At 44.2% G+C, this 22,774-nt stretch overlaps 1 protein-coding gene and 1 long non-coding RNA gene across 4 annotated transcripts in view; one reads left to right on the forward strand and one right to left on the reverse strand.

The window, feature by feature from the left end:
• Positions 1 to 960: 960 nt before the first annotated feature.
• On the reverse strand, positions 961 to 10,369 carry LOC142869609 (uncharacterized). Its single transcript, XR_012918206.1, has 2 exons — positions 10,089 to 10,369; positions 961 to 1,326 (listed from the first exon to the last, which is right to left on the reverse strand). It is a non-coding gene; the product is annotated as an uncharacterized LOC142869609 (long non-coding RNA).
• Positions 9,697 to 22,774, forward strand: part of FAM20B (FAM20B glycosaminoglycan xylosylkinase) — a 38,322-nt gene continuing 25,244 nt past the window's right edge. For 2 of the 3 annotated variants that reach the window (XM_076000411.1, XM_076000413.1), the window contains exon 1: positions 9,697 to 9,820. The gene's annotated coding sequence lies outside the window, so the exon portion shown is untranslated. Of the gene's footprint in view, positions 9,821 to 21,339; positions 22,312 to 22,774 lie in introns of those variants that run through there. The other variant, XM_076000412.1, reaches the window with a different exon arrangement.

Raw genomic sequence — 22,774 nt, forward strand, 5'->3', positions numbered from 1 at the left:
GGGTTTCAACTCAGAAGGAGAATGTTGTTGCTTGAGCCTCTTTTGAGCTTTAAAAAGGACAAGCAAAGACACTGTATGAAATGTTTTACTTTTGACTTTTTTTCCATTGCTCCAAACTGTTGCATGTTGAAAACCTTGCAGTTACTTGTGAATTGCCAGTCTATATTTGTGTATGGAGGAAGGTAAAGACTTGAAGGGTCAAAATTATTTTCATTTTCCTTGTAAGTTTCTTCAGTACTTAGCCTTTCATTGAACATTCTACGTTTATTTCTGTGTCATTATGTCATTCTTTTTTTTTTTTTTTTTTTTTTTTTTTTTTGAGACAGAGTCTCGCTTTGTTGTCCAGGCTAGAGTGAGTGCCGTGGCGTCAGCCTAGCTCACAGCAACCTCAAACTCCTGGGCTAGAGTGATCCTTCTGCCTCAGCCTCCCGAGTAGCTGGGACTACAGGCATGCGCCACTATGCCTGGCTAATTTTATATATATATATATCAGTTGGCCAATTAATTTCTTTCTATTTATAGTAGAGACGGGGTCTCGCTCTTGCTCAGGCTGGTTTTGAACTCCTGACCTTGAGCAATCCGCCCGCCTCGGCCTCCCAAGAGCTAGGATTACAGGCGTGAGCCACAGCGCCCGGCCCATTATGTCATTCTTTGGGTGCATTTTATAACCTGTGTCGCTGAAAGCTGCCTTCCATCACATTATGTGCTGGAGTCAGATGGGACTAGACAGCCACACAGCACCCGCCAGAAGGTAGACAGTGCCATGTACAGCCACACAGCACCCGCCAGAAGGTAGACAGTGCCGTGTACAGCCACAGAACACGATCCTGGACGAGCTCTCCCATCCAGCTATGAGAATGAGCACCGAAACATATGTAATAGTGTCATAGACTAATTCAAAGACATAAAGTTAATTGTCAGCTCACTATTTACTTGTATAAAAGGGAAATCAATAAGAGATTTATTTGATAAAACTATAAAAGTACTTTTATTTGATAAAAGTATATCAGAGGCAAAATTAGGAGTAAAGTGCAAAAAAGAGGAGAAAGGAGTAAATGAAAAACTATAGATGAGTTGAGAATAATAAGCACCGCCTCTTCTGGGGCAAGCCGCTGGTTGGCAGGCAGCTGGCTGGGAAGGCCATCAGGGCACTCTGCCCTAGGCAGCTGGATGGGTCACCAAAGAGGATAATTCCAGTTGCTTATGGACTCTCCAGAAGCCGGTGGAGCGTAGCCGTGCGGAATACGTGATGAGCTGCCCCTGTGCGATGTCTGTCCAGGCCCTGAGAGAACACCTCCACCTCTGTTGTGTAGCTCTACCTGTGACCTGCAAAGACATCCTTAGTAGTGAACAAATGCAAACAGACTAAATGTCTAACAAAAGGAACAGTATATCCTCAGCATAGAATACCAAATATATTTTAAGATGTAGTAATTTAAGAAAATGTTGTAGTAAAAGGATATGTAATAATGTGGAAGGCTATTCATGACATATCGCTAAATTATGAGTTTGTGGAGGACATAAACATTCAGTCCATAGCATTGAATCTATAATAGGGTTCTACAGAGAAACAGAACCAATAGGATATATCTATTAATATCTATATATATCTCTAGAAAGAGACTCATTAGGAGGTGTTGGCTTGTGCACATAGGAAGGCTAAGAAGTCCCACAATCTGCCATCTGCAAGCTGGAGACCCAGGAAAACTGCTGGTGTAGTTCAGTGACTTGAGAGCCAGAGAGCTGAGGGTATAGATTTCAGTCTGGATCGGAAGGCCTGAGGACCAGGAACACCAAGGGCAGGAGAGCGATGTCTCAGTTAGAGCAGTCAGGCAGAGAGCAGATCCAACCTTCCTCTACCTTTTTGTTCTACTCACACCCTCAACAGATTAGGCAAGGTCCAGCCACACTGGGAAGGGCCATATGCTTTACTCAGTCCACCAATTCCAATGCTAATCGTTTCCAGAAACACCCTCACAGATATACCCAGAAATAATATTTAACCAGGTATCTAGGCATTCCATGGCCCAGACAAGTTGGCACATAAAACTAACCATTGCCATAACCCGGGAGGGAGAAAACAGGCCTGGCAGGAACAATGGTGGTGGAGGGTAGAGCTGGGTCGAGCAGTCCTTAGGAGCCACAGCTGGTAGAAGTTGGTGCTGATCAGAGGTGGAAGTGAGGAAGAGGAGTCTTAGACAACTGGTGTTTCTGGTTAGAGTGAGCAGTGGTCATATTAAATAAGAACCAGAATACAGAGGAGAAACAAGTTTGGTGCTGTCTTGGCCCATTTTTCTTTTTCCCCCTTTTCTTGTGCATTGCCATGAAGAAAATACCAGCCCGACATTATACTTCCACCAGGGCTCTGCCAACCTCTCTGAAAACCCTTGCACACTCCCTGCACGGCCCTGCACTCCATTGCCTGCTGGACCTCCCGTGTCTGAGAGGCGTCGTGTCTCCTCCATCTCTCCCACAGGGTCCCTAGGGGTACACCAGGCATGGCAGGGAAGTATTGGCTCCTTTCTCCCTGGGCTTATAGTCCTATTGTGTTGGGCTCCTTGTCTTCCTCTGTTCTGGGCCACCTTCCTGTTCCACAAACATTTGCCTTCTAGGGCAGAGTCAGAAACTGCAGGACTGAGGACTAGATTTCAACCCTTAGATATCTTTTATTTTGCCTGCTCTGTGTGTATGTATGTGAGAGAGATATATACATATATATACACATACACATATAAACATAAATGCCTTTGAAGGACGGGCAGGTTCTCTGATTCGTCCTGGTCCCTCAACACTTCTGGTTGTCTCACCCCTGGCCTGCTTTGCTCTCTCCTTTCATGCCTGGCAGCCACAGGCTTCTGAATGTTTAAGGCCCACTGGAAAGAAAGATGTAGGGTGTCTTGCCCACCAAGGGATAGCACCTTGACCAACAGGGCTTCCTTCCCTGTCACATCTTTCTCCCCTTCACTCACTGCAGGAGGGGACTTTGGAGAGAAATGAGTGGTTTCCTGTAGAAGGTCTCCGAAGGACCAATCCATCCACCTAACCCCTGAAAATGAAAATGAAGCGTCTGTATATTATATTGAACCATACGAAACTGCCAACGTTCAACTGATTTTGCCCTAAAAAGATGGGAATTTCACATGATTCAACCTATTAATGTGATCCTTGCTTAGTTGCTAGTAGGAGAGTGATTCTCAGCCTTGGTTGCAAATTAGAGTAAATTGGGAGCTGTTAAAATATGCCCTTGCTAGGACCACATGCCAAGACATTCAACTGTAAATGTTTGAGGATGGGGGCAGGCACTGAGATATTGAAAAAGCTCCTGTGTAGCCAGATTGAGAATTACAGCCCTAGCACATCCTTGGGGCAGCCAGGAGAGAAGCTCAGAGAGCTTCTCCTGAACTCCTTACCAATATGGACAGTGGGTACTTCCTGGCTTTCTGGGTAGGGTCTCAAACAAAGAAGTCCGAGGAACCGAGAACTTCCATGTGGCCACAATTACTTCATGTAGTAATTAATGCAATGACTTAATTCATTAAATTGAGTTAATAAAAATTAAAGAACTTCCATCACACCAAAAAAAAAAGGTATAGTAAATATACATGTGCCTATGGCACCGTCCCATATTAAAAATTATTGTGGAAATTAGCAACCTGGAATTTGCAATATTGTCTCTGCCCAACCCATTGAGAAAGCCATAGCAAACTGGAACACATCAAAGACGTGGCCTTGCATCTACCCAAAAGAGCATAAGACATTCTATTATAAAGACATCTGCACCCGAATGTTTATGGCAGCACAATTCACCATTGCACGATCATGGAAACAACCCAAGTGCCCGTTAATTCATGAGTGGATAATTAAAATGTGGTATATGCTCACAATGGAGTATTACTCAATCCTAAGAAATGACTGTGAGCTAGCACCATTTATGCTATCCTGGATTAAGCTTAAGCCCGTTATTCAAAGTGAGGCGACACAAGACATGGAAAATGGGCCCCACATCTACTCGCCATCAAATTGGTACTGACTGATTAAAACTATGGTTTTCAAATGGTGGCAGTGCTCACCAGGGATTTGGGGGATGGATACCCAATCTTAGGGATGTGGCAAGCACTTCGGAGGGGAAGGGCATAACTCTAACCCTTCTTAGGGAGAGCCAAAGATATACAATGTAACCAAAATGTCAAAAAAAAAACCCAAAAAACTTTTTATGGTGGGGGTGGGCAGGCGGGAGGGGGGAGGAGGAAAGGGGTGTATGCTTTCATAATGTGTGTGGTGCACACCACCGGGGGATTGGACACATCAGGGGGAAGGGGGCCAGGGGCCATATTTGTAACCCTAACAATATTTGTACCTCCATAATATGATGAAATTGAAGGAAAATAAAGTAAAATAAAGTAAAAGTAGCGCTTTGGGAAATTAAAAAAAAAAAAAGACGTGGCCCTGGACATTTGCTGGAGTATATACCACAGCAAAGTGTACATTTCAGAGTGGTTTAATAAATTGCTGTAGCCATACATGGCAGCTCAGTGAAGTACAATTCTGAGACATGACTCCTCTGCATTTCTTACTAACTCTAGGTGTATAACTTTCCCATTCATGTAGTTTTCTTTTTGCTTTTAATGTGCAGATTTTTTTTAAAAACTACATAGATAAATATATTTCCAGAATAAAAGAGAAAATAGCCCATATTACTTTTTGTGGTGATAAAAATGTTTCAAAATTAGATTATGAGGCCAGGCATGGTGGCTCACTCCTGTAATCCTAGCACTCTGGCAGGCCGAGGCGGGAGGATCATTTGAGCTCAGGAGTTCAAGACCAGCCTTAGATACAGTGAGACCCCATCTCTATTAAAAATAGAAAGAAATTAGCTGGATAACTAAAAATTTTAGTAGAGACCCCATCTCTACTAAAAATAGAAGGAAATTAGCTGGACAACTACAGGCATGGTGGCGCGTGCCTGTAGTCCCAGCTACTTGGGAGGCTGAGGCAGAAGGACTGCTTGAGCCCAGGAGGGGTTGCTGTCAGCTAGGCTGATCCCATGGCACTGTAGCCCGGGCAACAGAGTAACTCTGCCTCGAAAAAAAATAAAATAAAATAAAATAAGAAATAAAAAATAAATTAGATTATGGGAATGGTTGCTCACCTCTGTAAATATACTAAAAGGTATTGCATTGTACACTATAAACAAGCAAGTTTTAGGGTATATAATTTATATCTCAATAAAGCTGCTCTTTTAAAACATATTACTAGAGTGAAAAAAGAACTGATGTTCACCACTTTCAGAATGCACAGCCTGAACGTCTCAGCAGAAGCTGGGTGTGCCTGTGAGTGTGTGTGTGGTTTATGATGCTGTCCCTGGGACGGGAGTGGTTTGCTCAGATGGCATTGACAGAGGTGCCACACGAGGGGTGAAGTGGGTGGTCCATTGCTATAAGCAAGGAGATGGCTGGGAGCAGCTCCACAGCGCTGGGGGCAAAATGAAACAAAGGGGTTTGCCTTGTTGAAAAAGAAATGCAGAGGCAGCTGAGAGGCAGTCCACATGCTCCTGGTGGGGCCCTAAGGGATGCCTGTGCTCCCTCACTTACCTCAGTTGGCCCTGCCTCCCTCTTCCCAGACTCCTAGCCCCTTGGGACAGCATGAGCTTTCCTAGGGCTCCCCTCAACTTGCTCGATGTAGAATTAACTTAATTAGTTTCAGGGGGATCCCTCATTGTGGGTGCATTACCTGGGTTAAAAGAAACTCTGCGCGTGTGTGTCTGTGTTTGCCTTCATGTACACAGGCACCTTGAGACAATGCTCCCCTTATACCTTGGGACTGCTGGACTGTTACTGGAGTCCTGGGGCTTGACAAATTGGCAGAGACTGGGTAATTCTGAAACAGTTTAACCACTTCAGCACAAGTGTCACCTACAGCCGACAGCCACAGATGAATGCGCACAGCGACTTTAGCTGACAGCCGTGATATAACTTTTCTAATTTTTTGTTTATCAAAATAAAATTGTGAACATTTAAAAATCATGTAATGAAAACATATATGTATAAGTTACCTGTTCTGATTTACATGACAAGTAAAGTTGCCTGTAAAGTAAAACACGATTTCAGTGCTTTCAAGCTTTCTTCGTCACACAAGAGCAAGACAGACCCATCGTCAATGCGCAGCACGGACCTCCGTGCGACTGTGAGTGCGGCTGTGGCCAGTGAGCGCCGGACCAAAGTGGTTAAGGACAATGCTTACAATGATTAAGGGACCAAGAAATAAGCCTCCAGGGCTCGATTCCTGACCTCTGCAGGACCTGTTCTCCTCAAACTCCTCTTCCCAGCGTTGGGTGTCTGCCAGGGGCCCTGCACAGTGTTTGCATGACAGAAGGCAAAGATACTAACACAACACTGTCCTTGGTGTCCAAGGCTTTATAATCCAGGGATATGGGGTTCAACAGATCCCCAAACCCTTCAATACAAACAAACCATACAAGAGGTACAGACATAGTGCTGGGTCTCAGAAGCCAAGGAAAGCACATACCATCAGAAAGGCCATGAAAGTCTTCATGAACAAGTGGCATCGAGAGATAAATAACATTTTTACAGGTGAGGGTGAAGTGGGAGTCCCAGAGGAAGAACCAGTGTGATCACACAGTGGAGGCAAGAAAAGGAGAGCAAATGAGTCTTTAAGGGTGGAGGATAAGAGAATCAGTCAGCAGAAATGGGCCTGGAAGGGTGGACTGGGACCGTAAATGCCAAGCAGAGAAGCTTCCACTGCATTCTGCAGGCCATGGACAAGCCTCTGGTGCGTTTCCACACTGGGACTCGCTATGGAGGATGTCCTCCACCCTTGGCTGGAGGGGGGCAGTCGAATTCCTGCTCTGGCTTCAACCCAGTGAGCTTCAACACATCAGTGTGGAGGAGGTACTTTGCACGAGGCCCTCCACAAGCGGGAAGTGAAGATGAAACAAAGCCTCAGTCTGTGTCTTCAAGACCCCTGCAGTTTGGGGACTGGGAAGAAAGAGGCAAAGAGATTAAAGACACTCAGAACCCCGATGTGTGGTGAAAGGAGCACCACAGGAGTCTCAACAAAATGCTCAGACCTTCCTGGTGGGGGCTTCTATCAGCTTCTCAAGGATGGGCACCAGCTTTCTTCATCTCTGCACGGCCTGGGTCTACCCCAGTACCTGGCACTTGGTAGACATTCATGAAATGTATGAATGAATGAATGAGCAATTCTTCTGTCATGATTATCTGCTGAGGATGTCTGTTATAAGTTCATACAACACTGCCTAACTTTGGCTCATATTGTTCCTCTCTTCTCCCACTCAGATTTTATTCTGAGTGGGAGAATACTAGCCCATACTATTTTCCAGGACTCTGATTCTTTCAGTGATCACAGACACTGTGCTGCATAATTTAAGTGTCCCTGTTCCTTGCAGCTGCTTCTTGTGTGCTAGTCATGTAATCTCCCTTCTTAAATGATTGCATCTCTCACGATACTTGGAATATATTGACTGTTGATTGGCTGGGAAATAACTCATTACGGGAGTAGCGGCAGAAACTGACGTTATGGAGCGTCAGGCAGTGTTGGTGCTGTGCATACATTCACAAAGAGTCTGGATAATGTGGCCTGGTACAGGGAAAACTGGGGACAAAACAATTTTGCTGTCTAAAAGTCCTTGACATAGAGGCCACAGACCCATGGCTCGCCTCCTCTGAGGACAGAAGAGGAGGAACTGTGTCTGTCCTGTAGCATGTGGATGGATATGAAATTATGCACTGGACTGGGTTGCTTAGGAGGCATGAAATCCCCCCACACTGAAAGCCCTTAAAGACAAAAGAGATCATCTCTCCAGGAAGCTGAGGCTGCAGGGCAAGCTGGCTTTCTCCTGAGCAGTGGCAGTGGGAGTGCTCGCCCGGCTGTCCTCGTCAGTCACAGGCAAGAAAGGAGAACCCTTCTGAGTAAAGTGTCTTATAGGAACTGTTGATTTACTCTTTTGTTTTATGATCTCCTGATGTTGTGAACAAGGTTCAGGGAGATTAGCTGACTGCAGGCAGATGGATGTTTCTGTGTAGACAAATAAGGTATATTCTCATTATCATCCAGCTCATTTTCCCAAGAATTATGTATTCCCTGGTCAAAAAATGAAGCTCAAACGAATTCAACTACATTCAGTAAATGGCTGACCAACACTTTCTGCGTTTGACCGCACACCCTTTGCAGGGATGAACGCTTCCTGCAGGGACTAACGCTGCCTCCCTAACTACACTGTCTGGGGTAGGCAGGTATCAAGCCCGACTATTTCTCTATGGTCTCCTGATAGTAAGTGCTCGATAAACACACATGAATGATAACCTTATACAATAATTTTCAAATACTTTCCCCACACATTTCCTAATTTAATCTTCACAACAATCCTGTGAAATAGGTATTATTTTCCAGAAAAGGAAACCAATGATCAGAGATGACAAGTGGCACAGCCAGCATCATACAGCCAGTAAGGAAGAGTTCTTTCCACTACAATTTGCTGCTTAAACGAACTGTATAGCCTGAAAAAAGTGTCAGCTCAATCTTTCCCCCATCACACATCTTATTTCATGGAGCAACAAGCATTTTATTTCAGGGTCAGGCACATTATGTCCAAGCTTAGTTTTCGGTGAATACATGAATGGACACAGCGGACACTCTGTATAAAGTCAGTGGAAAACAAACAACACAAGAGGAGGGAGAACCTTTTCAAACCATGTATCAGGAGCCTACTGGGGGCACTGGAGCCTGGCATTGGAGACCCAGCTGCGACAGACCTGCCCTCAAGGGGCTTACAGTCCATTGCAAGAGACAGATGTACAACAATTCACTAATATTACAGTGAACGAATCATAACTTTGTTAAATGCTACTAAAAGTATACAGCAGGAGCCAGGTGCGGTGGCTCACGCCTATAATCCTAGCACTCTGGGAGGCCCAGGCCAGCGGATTGCTCAAGGTCAGGAGTTTGAAACCAGCCTGAGCGAGACCCGTCTCTACTAAAAATAGAAAGAAATTAATTGACCAACTGAAAATATATATAGAAAAAATTAGGCGGGCATGGTGACGCATGCCTGTAGTCCCAGCTACTCGGGAGGCTGAGGCAGGAGGATCGCTTGAGCCCAGGAGTGAGGTTGCTGTGAGCTAGGCTGACGCCATGGCACTCACTCTAGCCTGGGCAACAGAGCGAGACTCTGTCTCAAAAAAAAAAAAAAAAAAGTCTACAGCAGGGAGCTCCGCTCTGGTCCGCAGGAGAGCCATTTGCGCTCAGCGTAGGAAGGCTGGCCTCTTTGGGGCAAGGGGGATACATTTAGCCCGGCAGAACCTCCAAAAAGAAGTGAAGGCGAATTAAAAGGGCAAGAGGAGGAGGGAAAACACTCCTCACAAATAGAACTGGACCTAGGGGCCGCGACTCTCCAGCGCGGTTGCAGGGACTGGACGCAGGAAGCAGAAGCAAAGGCAAGAGGGAAGGGAGAGGCCGGCTCCCGCACGCCGCGCGGGCGCCAGGCCCCGACGGCGTTCAGCGGGCGGGCGGGGCGCCGCCTAGGGGGCGGGCCGGGCCTCGCCAGCAAGCCGTGGATTGGCGGGGAAGGCGTTCCGCCAGGACGGCACCAACGGCCGGGCGGGCGGCGGTGGGTGTGGGACGCCGGCTGTGCGCGGGGCGGGGAAGGCCGGGCGGGGGCGGAGCCGCAGTGGCGGCGGCGGGGGCGGTGAGCGCCGCGTGGGGCTGCCCCTCCCCGGAGGTGGCGGGGCGGCCGCCGCGCCGCAGCGTGCGGGCGGCCATGGAGCTCGCCTAGGGCCGGCAGGTGAGCGGCGCGGGCGGGGAGGGCGCGCGGACCCCCGCCCCGCGCGGCGCGCGGGAAAATGCGGGCGGGGCGCGGTGCGGGGCGCGCGCCGGGGCGGGGCGCCTCCCCGAGGGCTGGGCACCGGTCCCCTGAGTGGCCGGCGGGCGGGTCCCGGGCGAGGGCCCGAGGCTGCTTCGGAGACCGGGCCGCGTGTCCCTGCGTGCGGCAGCGGCTGAAGGGACGCGGCCTCAGCTGCCGCCTCGCCGGCCCACTGAGGCGCCGGCCTTACCTGGGGCCGCCCGAGGTCCTTTCTAGTGACCATCTCTGGTCCCCGTGCGCGGTGTCCAGAGGCGACTGGCCCGGTGCCTCCCCGCGCGCCGCGGACGCCGGTTGCGGGCCCAGGGCAGAGCGCGCGCCGGGGCCTGCCGCGCCCGCCGGGAGCGCGGGTGACCTGCAGGCCGGAGGCGGCGGCGGCCGTGGCGGTCTCTGCGGTCGTGCGGCAGGCGCTTGCCGTGGGCACAACTTAAGGAAATAGGGCAGGCCAGAGTGGGTTGCGTTGAGATTTCGTTTCCGGGTGTGATGGCCGGCAATTGAGAGCTAACCGAAACGTTGCCATTAGCGATGAATGTGAACAGCTGTCGAGCTGCGTCCTCGATTGTGGGGTCTGATAGGAGATTAATGCCAGTCCTATGGATAGGAAAAGAAGGGGTAGAAGGATGGGTTGGAGGGAAAGTGACGGGGATAGGGCTGGTTGATGATTACAGAGTTATTAGCCCTTTTAAAGGCCAAGTCACCATTGGGGTGGGTAAGGAGTGCATAATTTGGGAAAATGAGAGATGCTTGATGCTGCAACTTTGGTCTAGAGCCAAGTATCAGTGTCCTTATCCAGCCAGTTTCCCTGTGGAGGTTTGATTTTTCACCTTGGAAGGGAAGTAGGAATATGGGGTCTTTTAGCTTTTAAATTCTTGGACTTTATAAATCTGTAATCTGGTAAAGTTACGATTGCCATTTATTAACCATGCCTAACCTCCTTGTGTCCTAAATTCTAGCCTAAATTTCACTGGGGTTGATTTCTAAAAATTGAGTTAGAGACCTGTGTGTGTATCTATGACAAACATTCCTTGTGCAGGACCTTTGAGGTAAGCTTAGAGCATTTCCACGTCGATGATTTGTTATCAGGACACGTTTCTTTAAGAAACTGAGGTACAGGTGTGAAAGCTGCTAAATTATTTGCCCAGACTCATAACCAATCTAAGGTAGATTTAAAATTAAATTAATGTTTTGTATTAAATTAATAACTTTTCTAAAGTTTGTGAGGGTGTTGGACTTTGGCTCCTACAGTGGAATAGGGCAACAGGAGGGCCTTTCAGGATCGAAATTGCTTATCAAAGGACGAGAAGGCCAGCGTGGTGGCTCACGCCTGTAATCCTAGCACTCTGGGAGGCTGAGGCGGGGGGATTGCTCTAGGTCAGGAGTTCAAAACCAGCCTGAGCAAGAGCGAGAGAAATTAATTGACCAACTAATATATATATAGAAAAAATTAGCCAGGCATGGTGGCGCATGCCTGTAGTCCCAGCTACTCAGGAGGCTGAGGCTGGAGGATTGCTTGAGCCCAGGAGTTTGAGGTTGCTGTGAGCTGGGCTGACACTCACTCTAGCCTGGTAGCCTGGGCAACAAAGAGAGACTCTGTCTCAAAAAAAAAAAAAAAAAAAAAAAAAGGAGAGAGAGAGAGACAGAAAAGGAAAACAATGCTAAAAAAAAAAAGAAAAAAGTACGGGAAAGGGCACACAAAAGTAATTCAGACTTTCAGCTTCACTCACAACAAAGTGCAGTGATAAATGTGGAAGGAGGTAGAAGGTGATAAAGAAATCTTAGGGTTCACAGCTTTCTTCCTCTGGCTGGTGAAAATCTGACATTACTTTGCTGTATTTGTTTCTCTAGGAGTAGTAGAAAAATAGCTATATTTTGGTGAATGAATGAAAACTTGAAAACACATGCCCTGCTTTTCTTTTTGAGTACTTTGGATTAGGGAACAAACAACTCACTGTTCCTATCGTCTTTACTTTTCATAATCCTTTATATCATACATTTATTTTATGTTAAGTTGATAATTCCTTGACTTTTAGTGCATTCTCTCAATTTTCATTTGTAGATTCCAACTCTTTCATGTAGCCTTAAAGATTCTGCTTTTCCTCTCCTCTGAACCTAAATTTTCTTTGGTTTCTTTACATTCAGAGCAGACTTCACCTTCCTATACTTCGTGTAACTATCATTTCAGTGATATAAATCCTAAAGCCAGATACTTCAGCTCTTGAATTAATAACTTTTTAAAATAGCTAACCACAGTGCTTGTCTCTTGGTGATTGCTACAATCTCATAACAGAAGCAGGAGGCTGTTTTTTTGTATTCTATGATCGCAGTTGCAAACCATAAAAAGGAGACAATCTTCTGAATGTCAGGTCACTCTGGGACTAAGTGCCAGGTGGTTTTGTGAATTGGGATTGGGAGCACAGTTACAATGAGGCCCTACAGTTTGTTATAATAGTTAAGATAATTGGTGTACTTTTCACTCTGCACCTAATAGTACCTAGTACATAGTAGATGGGCAGGAAATATTTGTCAGTTGAATGAATAAATGGAAAACAGTATAAGGGAAGGAGAAATATTCTAGTGAATATACTAAATTGTTTAGTTCCTCTTTTTGTCAAAAGAGAAACAAAGCCAAGAAAATGTGTTTCACATTCCTGTTGAAAATAAGCTATTGAGGTGAGTTATTTGCTGGAGGTCTCTAGCGATTTCGATTCTATGATTGTATGGTATTCTAGCCACCTATAGCCTAGGAGCAGCCTGTGCAGGTTCTGGTCAGGTGCAGCTTCTGAAGCCTGCTCTGGGTAGGCTTACTGAGCAGGTGGATTGGTAGCCAATGTTTTTGCATCAATAGAGAAACTTAGGGCTTTTAGTAATAGTCATGCCAATATCATTGACCCTGACTGTCTTTCTTGTCCTTTATATTGTGGATGGGAGAGGGGAGTTATGCCTCCCTGAAGTGCTTCTCCAACAGCTCCTCCTTCCACACCTATATTTCTCCCTCTTTTCCTTCCCTTAGCTGCCTCTGTAATCCTCAAGGACTAATGAATTCATTAACATGGGTCTGGGGTGCAGAACAAAAGGCCTTACTTTGCTATTGAAACCAGCTTCTGACCAACTTATAATGTCAACATGACTGCTAGAGCTGCCTAAAAGAGAACATAATGCAAAGATCTCACCTCCGACTTAGTCTTTCTTACCAATAACAAAGAAGAAATGCCTATCTCGGACATAAAGAATCTTGTGGGTGCATCTGCCATCCCAGTATGAGATAAGAAATGGAGGCTGATGCAGAAAAGAGACATTGAACTTTGGTGTGTGTTTGAGGTCTGCACTTTCTGTCAAGGTTACAACTCCTTTAGAGGAGAGGGTGCTAATTTGGGTGCATTATAAAAGGAGGCCAAGGAATGTGAAATTATGAATGTGTAAAGAGGACAAGCAAATACAGGATGAGGCAGTGAAGTCTGTCATTATCATGGTTGACTTTCTGCTTTAGGTATGTAATTGTTGAGAAATAAGGTATTATATGTGAAGATTCTTATTTTAGCTCATTTATCTAATGTTGGGAAATAAGGTATTAAATGGGAAGATTCTTATTTTAGGTATACTTCTTGTGGAAGAATTTACATTGTATTATATACTTTGTTTCCTTTTAAACAATATAGTTCAACTTTCTTTTTAATTATCTCAAAGTTATGATTACTGGCATCCATTAATGACAGTAATCAAGTGAGTCTTTGAGGTGATTGAAAAATGTAGGTTGTTTGCACCTTCTGCTATTTGAATTATTGAATCTGTTTCAGTCGGATTTGGTAGTCAGCTCTCTCTCAGTGGTGGGAAGCTGCACTTGTAATGCTGTTAGTGTCCCTGCTGCCCTCTTTGAAATTTGCAACTTCTGATCTGTGAATTAGGAACCCAGATCACTCTGCTTTCTGAAAGTGAATGTAAAACAACTTTTTTTTTTTTGAGACAGAGTCTCACTCTGTTGCCCTGGCTAGAGTGCTGTGGCATCAGCCTAGCTCACAACAACCTCAAACTCCTGGGCTCAAGCGATCCTCCTACCTCAGCCTCCTGAGTAGCTGGGACTACAGGTATGCACCACCATACCTGGCTAATCTTATTTATTTTGGGTAGAGACAGGGTCTCATTCTTGCTCAGGCTGGTCTCAAATTCCTAAGCTCAAATGATGCACCCACCTCGGCCTACCAGTAAAACAACTATTAATAAATGGGCTTAGTTATGTTCTGCAGGCTCTTCTCTGAATATTAGTGTGTGAATTTTATAACTACTGTTCTGGCTGCCCAAAGATCTTTTTTGTTTATTTCTTGTTTGTTATCCTTGGTTTAGATCGTGAAAGCACTCTGTATAGGTGCATTTATGTTTTTGTAGTTCTTTCTGTGGAACAAAGAAAATAATATGGAAGTATGTACTAGTGTTGGTTCTTGTTTCAGAAAGCATTGCCAATAATACTTGCAGATCTCCTTCCAGCTCTTGTCTTGTATCATTCTTGGGCAGTGTCTTAGACCACCTCCATTCTTCCTGTTAGCATTTCCAGATTGTCTTTACTCTCAATACCACCAACCAGGTTCATAATAGCAATGGCCTTGAAAGGTGGAAGCAGGATATACAGAAGGCAGCAATTTTAAATTGCACATATAAAATTGGCATTACATGTTAGATATTTATGCATCTTTTACCATATTGTATATCTGAATTAATTACAGGACTTATTTCTCCATGTCTGTAAAAGAGACAGTCTTTTTTTTTTTTTTTTTTTTTTTGAGACTCAGTCTCGCTTTGTTGCCTAGGCTAGAGTGAGTGCCGTGGCGTCAGCCTAGCTCACAGCAACCTCAAACTCCTGGGCTCAAGCAATCCTGCTGCCTCAGCCTCCCGAGTAGCTGGGACTACAGGCATGCGCCACCATGCCCGGCTAATTTTTTTTTCTATATATATTAGTCAATTAATTTCTTTCTATTTATAGTAGAGACGGGGTCTCGCTCTTGTTCAGGCTGGTTTCGAACTCCTGACCTTGAGCAATCCACCTGCCTCGGCCTCCCAGAGAGCTAGGATTACAGGCGTGAGCCACCGCGCCCGGCCTAAAGAGACAGTCTTTAAACCAGAGAGTTGCCAGTTTAGTACAAATTGTTATAACCATGCTGTTTACTCACTTTACTCAACAAACATTTATTGAATACTTCTGAAATGCCCAGTACTGTGGTAGGTTACTTGAAAGTACAGCAAGAGTAAAACATATCCACTGTCCTCAAGAAACTCACAATATAGTAGAAGAGACAGGGCCAGGCGTGGGGGCTCACGCCTGTAATCCTAGCACTCTGGGAGGCCGAGGCAGGCGGATCGCTCAAGGTCAGGAGTTTGATACCAGCCTGAGCAAGAGCGAGACCCCGTCTCTATTAAAAATAGAAATAAATTAATTGGCCAACTAAAAATATAAAGAAAAAATTAGCTGGGCATGGTGGCACATGCCTGTAGTCCTCCCAGCTACTTGGGAGGCTGAGGCAGGAGGATTGCTTGAGCCCAGGAGTTTGAGGTTGCTGTGAGCTAGGCTGACACCACGGTACTATAGCCGGGCAATAAAGTGAGACTCTGTCTCAAAAAAAAAAAAAAAAAAAAGAAGAGGCTGGGCGTGGTGGCTCACGCCTGTAATCCTAGCACTTTGGGAGGCCGAGGCGGGCGGATTGCTCAAGGTCAGGAGTTCGAAACCAGCCTGAGCGAGACCCCATCTCTACCAGAAATAGAAATAAATTAATTGACCGACTAAAAATATATATACAGGCCGGGCGCTGTGGCTCACGCCTGTAATCCTAGCTCTTGGGAGGCCGAGGCGGGCGGATTGCTCAAGGTCAGGAGTTCAAAACCAGCCTGAGCGAGACCCCGTCTCTACTATAAATAGAAAGAAATTAATTGGCCAACTGATATATATATAAAAAATTAGCCGGGCATGGTGGCGCATGCCTGTAGTCCCAGCTACTCGGGAGGCTGAGGCAGAAGGATCACTCCAGCCCAGGAGTTTGAGGTTGCTGTGAGCTAGGCTGACGCCACGGCACTCACTCTAGCCTGGGCAACAAAGCGAGACTCTGTCTCAAAAAAAAAAAAAAAATTAGCCGGGCATGGTGGCACATGCCTGTAGTCCCAACTACTCGGGAGGCTGAGGCAGTAGGATTGCTGAGCCCCAGAGATTGAGGTTGCTGTGAGCCAGGCTGACGCCACGGCACTCACTCTAGCCTGGGCAACAAAGTGAGACTCTGTCTAAAAAAAAAAAAAGAAAAAAAAAAAAAAAAAAGAAGAGACAGGAATGCCAAAAAAATGTGTGTGTTTATGTTATAGCAAAGAGATCATGCCTGGAGCCACCTTTTTCAGCACAAACCTATTTGAGGTTCTGCTGTTTCTGGAAGTATCTCCCTGTAGGCTATCAGCTTGACATACCCTAGAACTGCGGTCCCTGACCCCCAGTACTGGTCAACCCCCCGGTGGTACTGGTTAATGGCAGCTTGTTAGGGACTGAGCTGCAGAGCTCCCCCGCCACCCAGGTGAAAAATTGTCTTCCGTGAAACAGTCCCTGGTGCCAAAAAGGTTGGGGACTGCTGCCCTAGAACACAGGTTAAAAATGTGAGGTGCCATTGTTGTATAAACCCTATATACCTTTCCAAGAACTCTAGTGAATTGAACAGTAAAAGATGGAAAGCATATAAAAAGCTGAAGGAAAACGTTCCCTTATTTAAAACTGCATATTTCTACATTATACAGGAATTACATTCTATAATATAGCCTTAAATGCTGGTTATGTACTGACAAGTGAGCAGTAAAATACCTAGATCTTTGGGCACTTCATTATATCTGCTGGCTCATTTAAAGCAAGATGCAAATTCTTACTCATTTCTACATAGTGTCAAGATCAATGAACACTACCTGTGCTGGCTTTTTAGAACAAATTTTGCTGGCAGTATGAGATAAAATTTTTTTCATTTTTCAAGGAAGAGAGTTGCCCTAAATTAGGGCTTAAATGAGACAGGTTGCAGGAATTGAATTTTTTCAAACAAGGGACACTCTTTATTGCCTATCTTATTTTTACTTTCACACCCAGGAAGAAAATCTACCTTAATGCTTCATTAATGCGTAGTGATGGTTTTAGTTGACTTCCTTCACAGGGAACTTGTTAGAGGATTTCACATAATGGATTCTGACTCTACAGATGTGAATAAATGTTTACATGGAGATGAAAACAGTAAGGAAAATCTAACACTTGGACCAATTTGTACTATTTGGGAATTAGGTTTTCTATACCTGTAATTTTAAATCACTCTTAAGGCTTATTTTAAGGGATTTAGGACATGCAAAGTTGTTATCTTTAAAACACAGAACTAGTATTCCAAACTGAAGACTGTTGTGAAAGGCATTCTCTTTTAGCTTTTTGATGAAATGGGATAAGTTCATGCTTCTCATCTGTTTCAGTTACATTGAATGTGGTTCAACACAAACATTGAACTTTGTAGAGAAGAGAAACAGGTTAGTCAAATTTGTGACAGATTCTCAGTCTTCTGCTTCACATAGCACTCACTCTGAAGATACCTATTTGCTTACAGTCTTACATACTTCTCAAATTTAGAAAAGGATTTGGTTCAGGGATTCAAGACTACTGATTACTACTAAACTCTTAGTAATGTAATTTGTGTATTTAGCCCCTGATTAACTGAGAAGACAACATTATGGGATATTGACTTCAATGAGGCCTATTTTCTTTGTTCTTTCTCCTCTGAGGGTGTCGTCATTGGGTTTTTGATACAGTAATATGGCTAACAAATATTACTGTGCATCTTCCATGTGCTAATTTTAGCACAATGCATGTGGTAATCTCATTCATTTTTAATAATCCTGTGAGTTAGGTAATAGTGTTCATGTTTCATTTTTCATATGTGGAAATTGAGGCCCAGAGAGGTTAAAGGTTTAATCTCTTTCCCAAATCCTATTCTAAGTGGTAAAGCAGGTATTTGAGCCCAGCCATTCTGAATCCAGAATGCAGCACACACTCTTAACCCCTCTGCTACAGAGATCTTATATTTAGAATAAGAAGGTGAATTAAGAAGCTTTTTTTTAAGTGGAGAATTAGCAAAGAAAAAATATCTATAGATACTGATTCATGATATTATTTGGTATTAGTTTTTACTTTTAGCCAGAGACCCCCATTGGAAGATAAAAGGAAGAATAATGTGGTATTGTGGCAGGCAGCAGGGGCCAAAGCAGGAATGGGCTGATTTTGGGGGCGAGGGGGTACTGGGCATTTATTCAGGTAATAAACACTTGATGTTACTTAGTATTGGAGATTTTGACTTCCTGGATGGAAGCACTCAATATAAGTGGAAGGATTTCTGAATGCTGTTGATTTTACTTATAATCACTGCCACTAACCATCAGGAAAGTCTGCATTTTTTTCTAGGAGGCAGGGGATATGAATTCATAACAGCTAAGAGTAATGTGCACAGTGCTCTAAAGTCACTACCAGTTAAAAAACAAAAGGGCAGTATATCAGACTTAGCCCAAGTTGAAGTGTATGTATGTCTAAATTTTTTTGTGTGTGTGCACTAAATAATCTGGTATTTGGCCAGATGAGATGGCTTACGTCTGTGATCCCAGCACTTTGGGAGGCTAAGGCGGGGGGATTGCTTGAGGCCAGAAGTTCAGGACCATCCTGGGCAACATAGTGAGATCCCCATTTCCACAAAATTTGTTTTAAAAATTAGGTATGGTGGCCGGGCGCGGTGGCTCACGCCTGTAATCCTAGCTCTCTGGGAGGCCGAGGCGGGCGGATTGCTCGAGGTCAGGAGTTCGAAACCAGCCTGAGCAAGAGCGAGACCCCGTCTCTACTATAAATAGAAAGAAATTAATTGGCCAACTAACATATATAAAAAAAAAAATTAGCCGGGCATGGTGGCGAATGCCTGTAGTCCCAGCTACTTGGGAGGCTGAGGCAGGAGGATTGCTTGAGCCAGGAGTTTGAGGTTGCTGTGAGCTAGGCTGACGCCATGGCACTCACTCTAGCCTGGGCAACAAAGTGAGACTCTGTCTCAAAAAAAAAAACAAAACAAAACAAACAAACAAAAAAAAAATTAGGTATGGTGGCAGGTGCCCATAGTCCTAGCTACTCAGGATCACTTGAGTCCAGGAGTCAAGGTTACAGTGAGCTATGCTCACACACCACTGCACTCCAGCCTGGGTGACAGAGTGAGACTTAGCCTCAAAAAAAAAAAAAGCATGTGATTTTTGCTATTGTTTATGCTTTGGCTGAAGTATAAAGGTTAGGCTTTATAAACTGGGTATGTGTAGTTGTGTGAATGTGTGAGGTTAGCCCTGATTGCTCTACATAGCATATATCTAAAAAGGGCTATAAAGTATGCCAGTGGATTTTTAGTAATCATTTATAAATAAGATCTAACAATTTATAAATCTAATCTTTGTTTACACTTCATTGTGATTTATTGTTTCCCTCCTCCCTGAAAGAATTGCATTTAGTCACATGACTTATTTTCCTATGTCCTGATATTTTTATTTATTTATTTATTTTTGAGACAGGGTCTCACTTTGTTGCCCAGGCTAGAGTGAGTGCCGTGGCGTCAGCCTAGCTCACAGCAACCTCAAACTCCTGGGCTCAAGCAATCCTGCTGCCTCAGCCTCCCAAGTAGCTGGGACTACAGGCATGTGCCACCATGCCTGGCTAATTTTTTATATATATGTTTTAGTTGGCCAATTAATTTGTTTCTATTTATAGTAGAGACAGGGTCTCGGTCTTGCTCAGGCTGGTTTCGAACTCCTGACCTCGAGCCATCCGCCCACCTCGGCCTCCCAGAGTGCTAGGATTACAGGTATGAGCCATATCGCCTGGCCTCTCCTGATATTTTTAATATCCCCCAAAGAGTTAGTAGGGGTAGAATAGATGTGAAAATGTTGGGTTTTACTAAGTACCCAAAAATACAGTGGCTTAAGGGACTGATTTGTTATTTCTTATAATTATGTAGGTCAGCTGGTCTCACAGGTTAGTGTCCAAGTGGTGTAGGCTGGGGTCACACATGTGGCTTTATTCACCTGGGCCCTCATTTAGGACTGGAAAGTCCTTGATAGCATCACTCCTGTCTGGTGCTTCAGCTGGGGTGCCCAGAATAGCTAAGGGCTGGCTGGGCCTCTCTCTCCATGTAGATCATTTGTCATTTGGTAGTCTGGCCTGAGCTTCTTTACATGGTGGCTAGATCCCTAAAAAGTGAAAGTGGAAGCTGCCAGGTCTCTGAAGGCCTAGGCCCAGAACCAGGACACAGTCTTTCCATGGTGTTCTATTGGTGAAAGCAAGTAACAAAGCCAGCCCAGATTCAGGGGAGGAAAAATAGACTCCACCTCTAGATGGAAGGAATTCTTGGTGTCTATCTTTGTAGACAGTCAACAAAAAAAAATTAAAATTAAAATCTTCCCTCTACTTACGCTCACCAAATCTTCTGAGTTTTGCTGAAACCAACAGTTACCAAAGAAGAATTTTGCAAAAGGGTCCTTGTAATGCCTATTTAGGATCAAGGGCAGGGAGATTGGGTGCATAGGTATAATTCTATACCAGTTATTTAATAAATTCCACTTCCTTTGCCTTAAATTTCCTTTGTTACTAGTCCTCTACATGAAATGTTGATATCAAAAATTTTCTTTGTGGTCCTTATGTTCACAACTCCTGTTATATTCCACTTATATACTAAGAACCTGATTTGGCCATTGAATTAGAAACACAAAACGTGAAACTTTTGTTTGCTTTTACTGAAACTCTCACTTTTAGTTGCTATGAGGAAAGGTTGGGATTTCTTCTCTTATCACCTCAGAAGTACTAGTGTGAACTTGTCCATCAGGGAGATTCAAGGGCACACTGCAATTAATGAGCTTGGAACCTCACTTGTGGCTTGTAGGACCCCTAGTAAGATAGTAAGTATTGAGGCCGCCTGTTCTCATGATCTTCAGCAGTCACATGCATTGAATTTTGTCACATGATTTATAGACTTCTGCACCAACATGCTTTTCTGTATATGTTCCTCAAACATCAGCCAGATTCTTGAACAGAGGACTTTACACTAATACTTTTTTTCTGTGGAATCTGTGTCTCTTCTCCCAAAACAACTTTATAGTCATAAGTTTGCCTTTATAATATATTTATCAAATAAGTAGAGTGGGGTGTGTGTGTGAAGAATGAATGTAAATGAGTCTCCATAGCAAGCCCCACATAACTGATGGAGCAGAATGAAACCAGAATTCAAAGTAGAAAAATTCCATATAAAGGTGTACTTTCCAGAACTCCAGTCTGGCGGTTTATGCCAGCTGTTAGTATGAAAACTATTTACAAATATACCATTTGCATTGTCTTTTTTATAGTTACCATTTTTTCAGTTATGTTACTGCCTTGAGTGTATTTGTTCTTTGAGGTGGGTTCTGTTCTACATAACAGAAACATTAAAATAAATGACCATAATATAACTGGATGTCGTTACACTGTTTGAAGCATTTATAGGAGGAGCTGAGGGCATAAAATAGTGCAGGCACGCTCCTCAGGGAACACGAGTGAGGTTTTCATGAATAGTTGGAATATACCCTGCAAACTTGCCTTTATTTCCTTAATATCTGAAACGGGGGAATCTTTGTAAAAATCCAGTTTGCAAAGTATAGTATGCTGCTTGTCTCAAATACGAAAGGAAGATAATATGACATGGAAGCCCTGTCTTGGGTATCCTCTCCTCTCTCAAACATAAAGGAGTGAGGGGTTCATTCTAAGGAGCCAGGATTCTGAAAGGGAAATAAGAACTATATACAAGAAGATATTATACAAGGCAGAATGTAGTTAAGTACTAGTGGAAAGGAGGGAGAAGTTATCTGTAAAGTGTGAGGAGGGCACCCAAAATGGTATTGGAGATGGGCCTTGAAAGGAGGATTAGACTTTAAACAGGAGGAGATAGGAAAAAAGGGTAAGAGAAAGGAATTGTGAAGGAGTTCCTATGTGGGGAATGACGGGCAACAAGGGGAGGACCAGAACAAGTTCAGTTGGTCCATTTTGGTTGAAGATTGGAAGAGGAACAGCAAGAGTGATGCCTAGCTTGAAGCCATTTAGGGTAGAGCTTTAATGCCTTGCCAAGGAATTTGTAGAATCAGAGGTTGTTGAGTAATTAGAAAAAATGATTTTGGCTGTATTATCCAGGCAGGCTTGGAGAACCTGAAAGCCCAGATATCAGTTCTTTCTGTGGTCCAACAGAAGGTGATGAGCACTGAAGTAAGTTGGTGGCTGTGGAAATGTAAGGCATATCGTACTTGTTCTTCCAGGATGTGGTGACTAATTGCAAACATGAAGACTTGTTCAGCCTCTTCTTTTAACCTGGCCTTACTTAGAATTTACAGAGGTAAATAGTGAAACAGTTGAACCCTTCAATTCCCTTAATATGAATTTTTATCTTAGCTGAGTGGGTGAATTGTTTGCAGACCTGAATTGATGAATGTGTTCTTCTGAGGCCTATTCAAAACCTAATGAGATTTCAAAACTTTAAAAGCACACAAACGTGGATTGTGAAGAAATTGGACTGTTTGTCTTAACTGAATTTTGTAGCTGCTAGAATGTTCTATTGTGTTGATGATTAAAAACAGAAGCAAAAAACCACGGCCCTGACTTTTATGCTAAATGTTTGGATATGGTATGTTTGTAAAGCATGAGGGAGGATTTTCTTTATTCTAAATGAATGAGCAACACTATTAGAAGTTTGTGGGGTAACAAGACTTTAGTTCTGAAGACTGTTTTGTAGAAAGCGAAAGCCTGTTAAGCTGACCCCTTTGTGCTAGAATTGCAGCACCTCTGTAGCTAGTTACATC

The sequence above is a fragment of the Microcebus murinus genome, chromosome 2 (assembly GCF_040939455.1).
Source record: "Microcebus murinus isolate Inina chromosome 2, M.murinus_Inina_mat1.0, whole genome shotgun sequence".
In the NCBI taxonomy this organism is placed as follows: Eukaryota; Metazoa; Chordata; class Mammalia; order Primates; family Cheirogaleidae; genus Microcebus; species Microcebus murinus.